Source organism: Malus domestica, chromosome 01, assembly GCF_042453785.1.
Source record: "Malus domestica chromosome 01, GDT2T_hap1".
In the NCBI taxonomy this organism is placed as follows: Eukaryota; Viridiplantae; Streptophyta; class Magnoliopsida; order Rosales; family Rosaceae; genus Malus; species Malus domestica.
The window spans coordinates 7179690-7193612 of NC_091661.1; the positions used below are offsets into that span (position 1 = coordinate 7179690).

At 39.1% G+C, this 13923-nt stretch overlaps 1 pseudogene; it reads left to right on the forward strand.

Moving 5' to 3' along the window:
• Nucleotides 1-465: 465 nt before the first annotated feature.
• On the forward strand, nt 466-2077 carry LOC139195817 (toll/interleukin-1 receptor-like protein; annotated as a pseudogene).
• The last annotated feature ends 11846 nt before the right edge of the window (nt 2078-13923 follow it).

A 13923-nucleotide genomic window follows, 5' to 3' on the forward strand; every position in this document is an offset into this window, starting at 1 on the left:
CCAATTAATATCGAAGTCTTTTGTAATAAAACCTCACACCCGACGAATGTAGAATTATCAGAGAGACGGGCTGAATGCCCACTTCCAACAACACTGATACGTAAAAATACAAGGCCAGAAAACTCATCATGATTAGTATAAGTAAAAATACAAGGCCAAAGGGTGAGGACACACTTGTGTATGAGATGCAAGAAACATTTGAATTATTAGATTTGTATGGCTGGATCTTGACAGTTTCAATATAACCTTTCAAATACCGGCCGGTGCATCTCATACGTGTAAACAACTAGGCTTTGGGAAACTTCATTCTTCATTATATTATACTTTGTTTACGGACGCGCATGCGAGGTGTTTTGCAGGTGCTTTCATATGTGTAGTATATATGTTGTCGCATCGGATGCCAGAAGCCAGCAATTAAAATACTCAATAAGTGGAAATAAAGTTGGCAGGAAAGTTTCTCTCCTTGAACTTGACCACATTCACATTGGAAGGTGGTTGGCAGGAAGAAACGCATGAGAACTGACTTTCCTCTCCTTCAACTTGACGACATTCACATTGGAAGGTTGTAGGCAGGAAGAAAAGCATGAGAACTGATATAACAAGAGAGCCCAATGTCCATACGATACTGCATATTCCAATTCTTTGATAGACTCTTTTCTTTAGTTTAACTGGCTTTAATTCTCCTATGGCCAATCAACTTGCCTCTTCTTCTTCTTCCTTGCCTCCTTCATGGAGATATGATGTGTTTTTGAGTTTTAGAGAAGAGGATACACACACCAATTTTACCGAGCATTTATACAAAGCTTTAGACGATAAGGGAATAAACACCTTCATTGATCGCCAACTTACACGAGGAGAAGAAATATCACCAGCGCTCCTCCAAGCAATTGAAGAGTCAAGAATTTCTCTTGTCATATTCTCTAAAAACCATGCATCTTCAAGGTGGTGCTTGGACGAGCTCGTCAAGATCCTTCAATGTAGAGAATCAAAGCAACAAATAGTTTTGCCAGTTTTTTACAAGGTGGATCCGTCCCATGTACGAAATCAAACGAGTAGTTTTGGTGACGTATTTGCAGAACTTGAGTGCAAATTCAAGGACAGCAAGGAGAAGGTGCTCATGTGGAAGAGAGCTCTTAGAGAAATAGCAAATTTATCAGGACATCCTTTCCGAAAGGAGAGTATGTTCATTTCTTCCCCTTACCGTGTATTTATATAGTTAATTTCCTACAATAATGTCATCAATTCAGTTTTGTGTTTCCTTTTTACTCTTTAGATCTTTAGCAAGCGACACATACTTGATTTAGTAATTATTAGTACATTATGGATAGAAACATGGAAAAAAATTCAAGTACACTTTCGGTTAATATTTCTCTCTATTTGTTTTTACATCTCTTAAATATAGCAAAAAAAAAAAAAGTTCACTGATTATATGTGTTATTTGTTTTGAACTGCTAGCTATGAAGCTACAATAATCAACGACATTGTTAAGGAGATCTTAGTCCGAGTACTTGATGGCACATATTTGAATGTGGCCAAACATCTAGTTGGAATACAATCTTGTGTACAAGAGGTGAAAGAGCTTTTAGGTATCAATGGAAATGGTCGTTGTGTGTGGTTGGGATTTGGGGGACATCTGGAATAGGCAAGACAACAATTGCCAAAGCTGTTTACAAAAGTTTGAAGGTAGTTGTGTTCCTGGCAGATGTTCGAGAAACATCAATGCAACACGGAGGCCTACTCCGACTACAAAACACAATTCTAAATGAGATGAATTGTGGTTCAGTGTGGAAATTTGTCAATACTCATTGAGGAATCAGCCTTACAAAGAATCTATTGAAGCAAAAGAAGATTCTCTTTGATGATATGGATGAATTGGAGTAGTTAAACAACTTGGCTGAAGTCGATTGGTTCAGTGAGGGTAGTAGAGTGATCATAACCACAAAAGATAGAGGATTGCTAGAATCTCATGGAGTTAAATTGATATACGAGGTCCAAAAGTTAGAGGACGACAAAGCTCTTGAGCTTTCAAGTTTGAATGCCTTCGGAAGAATTGAACCTCCAGATAATTATTTTGAACTTGCACAACATGCAATAGCCTATGCTCAAGGCCTTCCGTTAGCTCTTAATCTTATTGGTTCTCATCTGCGTAAGAAAAGTATAGATCATTGGCAAGCTATATTGTGAATCGAAACTTAATTTCAATTATGCCATTATTGATTTTACATATTTAGGGCTTCCACAAGCCATGAGTGACACAATATGTCATGGCTACCGAAGATAAACATATGAGGTAGATAACCTGATTAGTTTGGGATTACAAATGTAAAACGGTCTCTCTCTAACACAATACTCTTGACCACATTATTCGGTTTTGTAAAGTCTAGTCTTAAGAGTTTGGATTTCCTTGTCGAATATTGTATTTGTGTACCACATGCTCAATTTAGTTTTGGACTACATTCTTTGGTTATGGGTTACTGCTGCTGGGATTAAACGTTCAAGGATGTGGCTCACTTCACTGCTTTTCAGCTGGTTGGGCACGCAAATTAAGAGCTGCCCACATGGGCTGCCTGATAGCTTTCTACTAATGGTCAGATCTTAGCCCTTAATCTTTTTTGATCAGTTTGTAGTACGACAAGTGTCCTTAGTTGGTAAGAAAACAAACTGATGCTTTTAGGGTTAAGATCCCTAGCTAGGGTTCTTTTTCTTTTTGGGTTTTTGCTGGTGCATATTGTTTAGAGTGAGAAGTTAGAGAGAGATAGAGCATTTATGCTTCCACCTTCTTCCTCCTCCTCATTTATGAAACCCTAGATGCAAAACCAAGTTCATGCATTCAACACCCAATGATTGTATATTAGGGTTGCAATGTGTTAAGGTTTTGCATTAGGTTCTCGGTCTAGTTTTAAGCTTTAAATCCTTTTTTAGGCCAAGCATTTGGATTTAAGTTAGATTCTTCCTAAAATTGTTTGACTGGAGAATCTGACTGGTCGTTTGAATCCAAATTTTATATGCATATCATAACATCATATCATTTTGTGATTTGAGTTTATATTGGTGCCACAAGGTGAAGAGCTCAGGAGGAGCTGCCGCTTCGTGAAGACCGAAGGAGTTCATCTCGTGTAAGGCAAGGTTGCACAAAGGTAAAGTTGCTCCGTAGATAGCGATCTAGTAATTGGGCTTGTGTGGTCTTTGTATGAACCTTGTTTACACTAGTAGATTGGACTCAGTGGAGAGTCCCCAGTTTTTTAACCAAGAAGTGGGTTTTTCCGGCCAAAAAACATCTTGTGTTCAAAGTTATTTATATTGTGTCACACATCTTACATACATATACATGGTACATGTATCTCTTGAACATTTAAATGGTATGTGCTCACAGTCATGCTTACTTGACACATTAATAACTTCCAATGAACTGAGGCCTTGCTAACTAGGATAGCTTTTGGGAATTGAAATTGGTGATTGAATCTTTGATTTATTGACTAACAAATCTATCTTAATTGATTACTGGACTTGACTAGTTAGTCTAGCGGATTATAATTTTTATATACAAGATATTCCACTTGGTACTAATTTCAATTGGTATTAGAGCCTTGCTCTAGATATACATAGAGTGATCTCTGAGATTTGCTGGTATTGGGTGGAATCTCATCATGGACTGTGATCATGTTGGTGGCTCATGTAATACACCTCCATACTTTGATAGTACAAATTATGCTACTTGGACCGAGAAGTTTCAAATCTTTCTTGAGGCTCAAGATCTTACAGCTGTTGATTATCTCACCCTAAAAGTGGAAGGTTCCATTGAGGCTAGTCAATAGAGAGTCTGTGGTTAAGCCAAAAGGTGAATGGACTTAAGGAGAAATTGCTTTGGCCATGGCTAATAGGAAAGCAAAGAATGCTATTGTTTCTGCCATTTTGTTTAATTAGTTTGCTCATGTTTGATATTGCATAACTGCCTAGCAAGCTTGGGACAAACTCCGAATTCTTCATGAGGGTGATAAAAAAGTGAGATTTTGAGATCTTTACCCAAAAGATTTCATGCAAAGAAGGCTGCCATTCAAGAGTTTCAGGACCTAAATGAAATCAAGCTTGGAAAATTGGTTAGGAAACTCATCACCTATGAGATGGAGCATGATATGGATGGAAGTGATTCCAAAAAGAGAAAAGAAATGGCCCTTCAAAGTGCTGAGAATAGTGAAGTTGTAAGTGAATTGTGTGGACAATCGTCTATTGATGATCTTGCCCTATTTGTCAAGCATTTTAGAAGAATTCTCAAAAACAAAGGGCAGGATACTAAGTGGTTTGGTGAATCATCAAACAGTTGCAAGAAACTAGCTACTGGAATGAGACACAAAGAGCTAGGTAGAAAACGTGACAAAGAGTAGTCAAAGATATTTGGTCCCTGCTTAGCTTGTAGAGGTAGTAGGCATCGTGCTGTTGATTATGCTAACACCAAACTCCTTGGTCAAAAGCACGAAAAGGTAATGATGGTTACTTGGAATGATAACAGTGATGAAGGTTCTATGCATTCTGATAAGTTGTCAGACGATGAAGAAAAAGTTTTTTCTTTTGTTGCTCCAATTGAGGAAGTGTCTCTAAGTGATGATGATTTTGTACTGAATGGCAATGAGGAGATGACTTATAATGATTTGTGCATTAAGTATGATACTCTCTTTTATGAGACTTGTACTACAAAAGAGGAGAAGATTGAGCTGACTAAGAAAGTTGCTAAGTTACAGAAAGAAAACAACTTTCTTCGTCTAGTCAGAATTGATCTGGATGAAAAGATTGGTTATCTTAAGGCCTATGCTCAGGTTCAAAACTTGCTAGAATCTCCAGAAAACTTGATGAATCAAATTCATGTGTTGAAGGCAAATAATGTGATGTATCATGAGGCTAATAGGAAACATTTACTTGAGCCAAATGAGGCAAATGATAAAGTTATTCGTCTTACTATTGGGGCTGAAAAAATTGACAAGATGCTGAGTATTGGGAAACTACACGATGACAAAAGTGGTCTTGGGTATGTAGAAAGTGGCTCAAGTTTTATCCCCACCAAAACAAAATTTGTGAGATAATCTAGGCCTATATCTCATAAAGTCAAACCATGTCCAAAGATGAGATCTTTTCCTACGTGTCATCACTGTGGTGAAGTGGGGCATATTCGTCCAAAATGTAGAAAGTTGTAATCTGGAAAGATCAATTTGTTGAAGGGTTAGGTGGATCGTCTGGTCATAGAAATCAACAGAATTGCTCAGCATAATCATTCTTCTTCATCTGGAATATTAAGCAAAGTTCAAAGTGGGTTAAGAAGTTCTCAAACATGTGCCTTGTTGGTCTAAATGCTTTATCTGTTACCAAACCAAATGTGTGGTATCTTGATAGTGGGTGTTCTCATCACATGACTGGAGACAAGGAGGCTTTCTCATCTCTTGCTCATTTTATTGGCGATGGTGTTGTGTTCGGTAATGGGGACACAAGTCTAAGTTCACATGAAAATGTGATGTCAAGATCCCTGGATTACCTAAGCTTGAAAATGTGAGCTAAGTTGATGGGTTGAAGTCAAATCTCATTAGCATTAGCCAGTTGTGTGCTGATGTGGCTGATGAAATGTGCTTCTCAAAAAGAGGTTGTCGGATTCTGGATGAAGTTGGAAAGAACTTGTTTGTACTCCCGAGATTTGGAAACAATTGCTACATTCTTGATGTCTCTAAAGTTGCTAAATACTCCAAGTGCAACAAAGCTATTGATGAAACTAGTGTATTATGGCATAAGAAACTTGGGCATGTGAACTTCAAAGACCTTAAGAAATTTTCCAAACATGAGGTTGTGAGGAGGTTGCCTCCTCTTTCTGTTTCTGACTCCTATGTTTGCGAATCATATCAACTGATAAACAATCTAGGGTGGCTCACAAGAAAGTGACTAACATTGGAACAACTAAGCTTCTTTAATTGATTCATATGTATCTTGTTGGACCAATTCAAACCTTATCTCTTGGTGGCAAGAAGTACATCTTGGTAATTGTGGATGACTACTCTATATTTACTTGGGTATGCTTTTTAAGGGAAAACTCTGATACCTTTGAACAATTAGGTACAAAGTAATGTTGAATGAATCTCTGTCTAGCCATCCTGCTCTAGTCTGAATCAGAACGGATCATGGAACCCAATTTGAGAATGCTCACTTTGATGATTTCTGTTCAACAAACAACATCAAGCATGAATTTTCTGCTCCAATCACCCCTCAACAAAATGGTGTAGTGAAAGGAAAAATCAGGGTGCTACTTAACAGCAAAAACTTGGTAAAACACTTTTGGGCAGAGGCCATGAACATCGCTTGCTACATCTCAAATTGAGTGTTTCTTAGACTTGGCACTAATGTGACACCTTATGAACTTTAGAAGGGTAAGAAGCCAATGGTAAAGTATTTCAAAGTCTTTGGGAGTGTTTGCTACATTCTACGTGATCAAGAACATCTAGCAAAGTTTGATACTAAGATTGATGAAGGAATCTTCTTGGGGTACTCCAACATAAGTCGGGCTTATAGGGTTTACAGTTTGAGAACAAAAACCATCATGGAATCCATAAATGTCAAGATTGATGACACTTATGTCCCTCCCTCTTTGGCAGCTAAAAATGATGGTGTGTTATTTCCCTCTACTAAGGATAATGGTGATGCTTCTGTTAAGTCAAGTGTGGTGTCAGAAAGTGACAATGAGAGTGAATCAAGCACTGATCAAGATTCTCGTGTCTTATTCAAGGATAAACCAAAGTGGGTGAGAGGTCATCTTGATGAGGAAATTGTGGGTTCAATTGACAAAGGCATTAAAACTCGAAGACAAAGGAGTTAAATTGTGGATATCTTAATGAGGAAGTCTAAGTGAAACAACCTAAGGGTTTTGAGGATCTTCACAGGCTAGATAGGGTGTGCAAACTAAGGAAGGCTCTTTACGGTCTTAAACAAGCCCCATATGTTTGGTATGATAGGTTGTCTTCTCATCTTCTTACTCATGGGTATACTCGTGGCTCTGTTGATAAAACCTTGTTTGTTAAGAAGGTTAAATCTCATGTTGTGATTACTCAAGTGTATGTAGATGACATAGTTGTTAGGTCTACTTCTAATTCTCTTGTGAAACAATTTATTGATATGATGACAAGTGAATTTGCAATGAGCTTGGTTGATGAATTGAACTACTTCCTTGGACTTCAAGTGAAACTAGAAAAGGATGGCATCTTCATCTCTCAAACAAAGTAAACTTGGTGAAGAAGTTTGGCCTCGAGGGTTCAAAAGCTGCTAGATCTCCAATGAGCACATGTGCCAAAATTCACAAGGACTCAAGTGGCAAGGATGTTGATCAAATTTTGTATAGAAGCATGATTGGAAGCTTACTTTATCTAACTGCCAGTAGACCAGACATCACATTTAATGTTAGTAGATGCACGATTTCAAAGTTGTCCCAAGGAGTCTCACTTACAAGCAATCAAAAGGGTTATCAAGTATGTGTGTGGCACCATTGATTATAGACTTCAATATACTCATGACACCAACACAAACCTGGTTGGGTATAGTGATGCTGATTGGGCTATTACATTGGTGATCAAAAGAGTATCTCAGGGGGAGCTTTCTATGTTGGGAACAATTTGGTCACTTGGCACAGCAAGAAGCAAAATTATGTCTCTTTGTCTACTACTAAGGCAGAATATGTGGTTGCCGGGAGTTGTTGCACTCAATTGATGTGCAGGAAACAAATGCTCAATGACTACAGTATATCTCAATCCACAACATGAGTGTAATTGATATTTCTAAGAACCTTGTCCAACATTCAAGAACCAAACATATTAACATTAGGCATCACTTCATTAGAGATCTAGTGGAAAGTAAGATACTTACTCTAAACTTTATGCCAACTGAAAAACAACTAGCTAACATATTCACTAAAGCCCTAGATAATTGAAGGTACGAAGATCTTCGACAGTCTATTGATCTTTCTGCTATGAACTAAATAGATTGAATAGCTACGCTTCCACGTTGTGTCTGTCATGGCAACATGCTCATTAGATACCTGCGTATTGTCTCTCTATATGCTTATCTTAATTGTCATACATTCATGATATTTTTGGGATTATCCTTGGATAATTATTCACTTGATGCCAATATTCTCCCTATTGTCTTGATGTCAATATTCTCCCTATTGTCTTGATAGCCTCTGAAAAATCCTGTTTCCATCATCCAAACCTTGGGGTGATTTTGGTGTTAGACATGCCTTGGTTCTATGTGATTGGTAGTGACTCTACTTACTCTGTATTCTAAACCAAGTGTCATTTCCCTTGTTCCTTTTTGTGTCTCCCCAAAAGAAAATATCAAAAAAAAAAAAAAAAATAAGGGAGTATAGGAGCATTGAAAACAACAAAGGGGGGTTTACTTCAAGTTATCATCGATAAAGGGAAAATCTCTTCAAAAGTATTCTTTCATGCAATGTCATGGGGTGTTTCAATGTCTCAAATTCCCTTCCTCGGGTCATACATCAATCTTTTCATAGTTTAGATTGGTGTTTCATAAATTATGTAGTTTCTCTCAAATGACCTTGACATCTCTCCATTGGTGTCTCACTCAAATTCTCATAAAATGTGCTCCCTTCATTCAAGGCCTTTGCCTTATTTGGAACATCTTGTCCTTTGTTTATATTATGTAGGAAGTGTTGTCTCTTAAGGTCAATGAATTTTTAAAAGCTTGGTTAAAATTGGCATGACCTTTTTGGTTAAGTGCTTGGATCTATGATTTTAAGATGGCTATCACAAATACTTTCTCCCATATCTTGACACATCACTACATGATTATGAGCTTGTATTAATCTCATTATTAATGTTTGTGTATCCCTTTGAAGATTTGTCCTTTGAGAATTGCATTGCACGTCTACTTTTTGTGTTCTTCAAATTGCATATCTCTTGGAAGCATAGATATTCAGCCTACATCTTAGTTCATTCTCTTACTGGTTGTTATGTTGTTGGTTGTCTATTGGTGCGAATCTGTAATTTTGTGTGGTAATCTTGTTCAAGAGTTTGTTCATATTACAAGCATAATTTCTGGGGGAGTTTTCGTTATGGGGGAGTTCAATCACAACCCATACATCTTTTTGTGCTTACTTGTTGCTAGTCTAATTGTTGCTACACTTTGCTTGGGCATATCCATATGTGATCTATTGCAAATTCTTTGTCCACTGTGCTCTTGTTCTATGTATTTGTTGTTAGATACCACATCACCCAGGGGAGTGGATCCTCTATGCCTTATATGTACATGCTCACATCCTATAGCACGAGGCATTTTGGGAGCTCACTGGCTTCGAGTTCCACAAAAACTCTGAAGTTAAGCGAGTTCGTACGAGAGCAATCTCAGGATGGGTGACCCACTGGGAAGTTCTCGTGTGAGTTCCTAGAAACAAAACCGTGAAGGCGTGGAGCCCAGGTCGAGATGTGACAATTTGGTATCAGAGCCACTCTGCCGTTCTATGCGAGTGTACCGACGAGGATGTCATGCCCCTAAGGGGGTGGATTGTAACATCCCACATCGACCAACGGAGAGGGGGTGATGTACCTTATATGTACATGCCCACCTCCTATAGCAAGATGCTTTTTGGGGACTCACTGGCTTCAAATTCCGTAGGAACCTTGAAGTTAAGCGAGAAAGGGGCCAGAGCATTCCCAGGATGGGTGACCCACTGAGAAGTTCTGCTATCGTGAATTCCCAGAAACAAAACCGTAAGGGCGTGGTCGGGGCCCAATACAGACAATATCGTGCTACGGCGTAGTTGAGCCAGGGATATGGTGGTGCTTAGGCTGGGATGTGACAATTTGGTATCAGAGCCAATCCCTGGTCGGAAGTGTGCCGACGAGGACATTGGGCACCTAAGGGGGGTAGATTGTTAGATCCCACATCGCCCAGGGGAGTGGATCTTGTATGCCTTATATGTACATGCCCACCTCCTATAGCACAAGGCCTTTTGGGAGCTCACTGGCTTCGGGTTCCATCGGAACTCCGAAGTTAAGCGAGTTTGCGCGAGAGCAATCCTAAGATGGGTGACCCACTGGGTAGTTCTCGAGTGAGTTCCTAGAAACAAAATCATGAGGACGTTGTCGGGGCCCAAAGCGAACAATATCGTGCTATAGTGTGGTAGAGGCCGGGCCGGGATGTGACAATTTGGTATCAGAGCCACTTTGCTGTTTTGTGCAAGTGTGTCGACAATGAAGTCATGCCCCTAAGGAGGGTGGATTGTAACATCTCACATCGAGCAACGGAGAGGGGGTGATGTGCCTTATATGTACATGCCCTCCTCCTATAGTACGAGGCTTTTTGGGGACTCACTGGCTTCAGATTCCGTAGGAACTCTAAAGTTAAGTGAGAAAGGGGCGAGAGCATTCCTAGGATGGTTGACCCACTGGGAAGTTCTGCTCTTGTGAGTTTCCAGAAACAAAACCGTAAGGGCGTGGTCGGGGCCCAAAGTGGACAATATCGTGCTACGGCGTAGTCGAGCGCGGGATGTGGTGGAGCTTGGGCCGGGATGTGACAATTTGGTATCAGAGCCAATCCCTGGCAGGAAGTGTGCCGACGAGGACGTCGGGCACCTAAGGGGGGTGGATTGTTAGATCCCACATCGCCCAGGGGAGTGGATCCTCTATGCCTTATATGTACATGCCCACCTCCTATAGCACAATGCCTTTTGGGAGCTCACTGGCTTCGGGTTCCATCGGAACTCTGAAGGTAAGCGAGTTTGTGCGAGAGCAATCCCAGGATGGGTGACCCACTGTGAAGTTCTCGTGTGAGTTCCCAAAAACAAAATCGTGAGGGCGTTGTTGGGGCTCAAAGCGGACAATATCGTGCTACAGCGGAGTCGAGCCCGGAATGTGGTGGAACTCGGGCCTGGATGTGACAATTGCAACAAATTTGACTATTCTGTGTGGTTTTCCACCTTGTCTTTGCCTTACCATGACAAAATGGAGGAGAAAAATTTTATTTATGTTTCACACCTTGCTGGCCTTTTTTACCCATGATAAATTTCACTTGTTCTTGTCAAGAGTTGTTCATATGCAGGATTCATTCCTTCGTTCTTTTCTTGAGTGTAGTTCTAGGCTTGGGGTATTTTGTCAAGGAAAGCCAAAATAGGAGACTATAAAGTCTAGTCTTAAGTGTTTGGCTTTGCTTGTCGAATATTGTATGTGTACCACATGCTCAATTTAGCTTTAGACTACATTCTCTAGTTATGGCCTACTATTGCTGGGATTGAACGTTGAATGATGTGGCTCACTTCACTTTAAAAGGTTTGGTCATGCATGTGCATTTCACTTCTATATTCTTGGTGCATTCTGTTTAGTGTTGTAGTCTAGTCTGAATTGCTCGATGTTTTTCAGTTGACTGGGCATGCATATAAAGAGCTACCTACATGGGCTTCCTGACATCTTTCTGCTGATGGTCAAATCTCAGCCCTTAATCTTTTCTGATCAACTTGTAGTACGACGAGTGTCCTTAGTTGGTGAGAAAAACAAACTGATGCTTTTAGGGTTAAAATCCTTAGCTAGGGTTCTTTTTCTTTTGGGGTTTTTACTGGTGCATATTGTTTAGAAAGAGATAGAGCATTTATGATTCCACCTTCTTCCTCCTCCTCATTTATGAAACCCTAGTTACAAAACCAAGTTCATGCATTCAACACCCAATCATTGTATATTAGTGTTGCAATGTTTTAAGGTTTTGTATTATGTTCTTGGTCTGGTTTTAAGCTTTAAATCCGTTTTTAGACCAAGCTTTGGATTCAAGTTAGATTCTTCGTTCAACTGTTTGACTGAAGAATTTGACTGGTCATTTGAATCTAGATTTTATATGCATATCATAACATCATATCATTTCATGATTTGAGTTGATACCGGTGCCACAAGGTGAAAAGCTCGGGAGGAGCTGCCATTTCGTGAAGACCGAAGAAGTTCATCTTGTGTAAGGCAAGGTTGCAAAAAGGTAAAGCTACTCCGTAGATAGGGATCTAGGATTTGAGCTTGTGTGGTCTTTGTATGAACCTTGTTTACACTAATGGATTGGACTCAATGGAGAGTCCCCAGTTTTTAACCAAGAGGTGGGTTTTTCTGGCCGAAAACATCTTGTGTTCAAAGTTACTTATATGGTGTCACACATCTCACATACACATACATGGTACATATATCTCTTGAACATGTAAATGGTATGTGACTCACAATCATGCTCACTTGACACATTAATAACTTGCAATGAACTAAGGCCTTGTTGACTAGGATAGCTTTTGGGAATTGAAATTGGTGCTTGAATCTTTGATTTATTAACTAAGAAATCTATCTTAGTTGACTAGCGGGCTTGACTAGTCAGTCCAAAGGATTAATATTTTTATATACAGGATATTATGCCTGGTACTAATTTCAGGTTTGATAGTTTATTCATGTCTACTATCCAATGTGATTCTCTTACTTAGATGATTACCTTGAATGTGATTTGGAACGACTTCCTAAATCTCATTCATATTTTGGCTAGAGATTCTTAATCATATCATAGAGCATTCTCCCTTAACGGTTTGCAAGTTAGAGATCCATTATTCTACATTCACCTGCCTCTATGGTTAAGTGGCTTAACCCTAACTATGTCGTTGACACCCTTTGATAGAGTGCATTTGACATAGTCAAAGATCAAGGACCTAACCACATGACAACTATGATGCCTTAGATCAAAGGACTATTTTGAATTATCCCAACCATGAGTTATCCTATGACATGAGTATGAGAGCTTCTTATTAATCGCGTTCAGTAAACTGATTCTCTATTGAGTACCTACATACTTGTCTTGGTGTCAGTCACACCAATGACTCAAAACTAATTACTATTCCTGAGAGAAGACATAGCACGTACTGATGTTAATGGACCGTTAATGCCCAATTAGCAATCATATATGATCATGAAACATTTAGGATATGTATACAAAAGAGAATGGTCTAATGAATCTAACTTCTTTAGTTCACATTCTCCTAATTACATATTCCTTGGATTTATTGAGATAAATTTAAACAATAATCTTTGCCCTTATGTGGGTGCAAATCCAGTCTTCCATGCTCGAAAATGTCACATTGAAATTGACTACCATGTTGTCAGGAAATTGCTTGCACAAAGAGTTCTTGCAACTCGATATACCCCATCTCACCACCAAATTGCCAATGTCTTCACCAAAGGCCTTTCACGTGTACGGTTCTCTTTCCTCACTTCCAAGCTCAATCTTCACTTTGTTTCCTTTCGCTTAAAGGGTGATCAAAAGCGTATCATGAATCTAGAAAAGAGTACCATGAATCTAAACTATTCAGCAGATACATGAATCACTTAAGGTCTGTTTGGTTTTCTACTTGAATCCAACTTTTTGGACTAAAAAACACTTTTGGTTTTACGACTTGAATACTTGTTTGGTATGACTGTTTTCAAAAAAATTCAAAACTAACTTGAAGATTAGCCTATTCCTAAAAAACCCAAAAAGTGAGTTTTAGAGTTTTTAAACTCCTAACCCACTACTTTTTCTCTCTCCTGTCCTCCCACTCCCGATTTCTCTCTATCCTATCCTACTCTTTCATTCGCTCCAAATCTCTCACCTATCTCTCTCGCATCTCTCTCCTTCTCTCTCCTTCTCTCTCCTCCCCTAAATCTCTCTCCTTTCTTTTTCCCTCCTCCCCTAGAATCTCTCCTCTCTCTGTTCTTTCTCTCTCATCTCTCTAGTTCTCTCTAATCTCCCTCTCCCCTGACCCTCCATTTGGGTTGTTATGATTTTTTTTTTCTTTTTAAGTATTAAAATTTAAAAAAAAATTTGAATCTCATACTAAACAAGTTTTTGGATCTTTAATAAAATTGTTCTTAAAACATGTTCTTAATAAATGTTTTT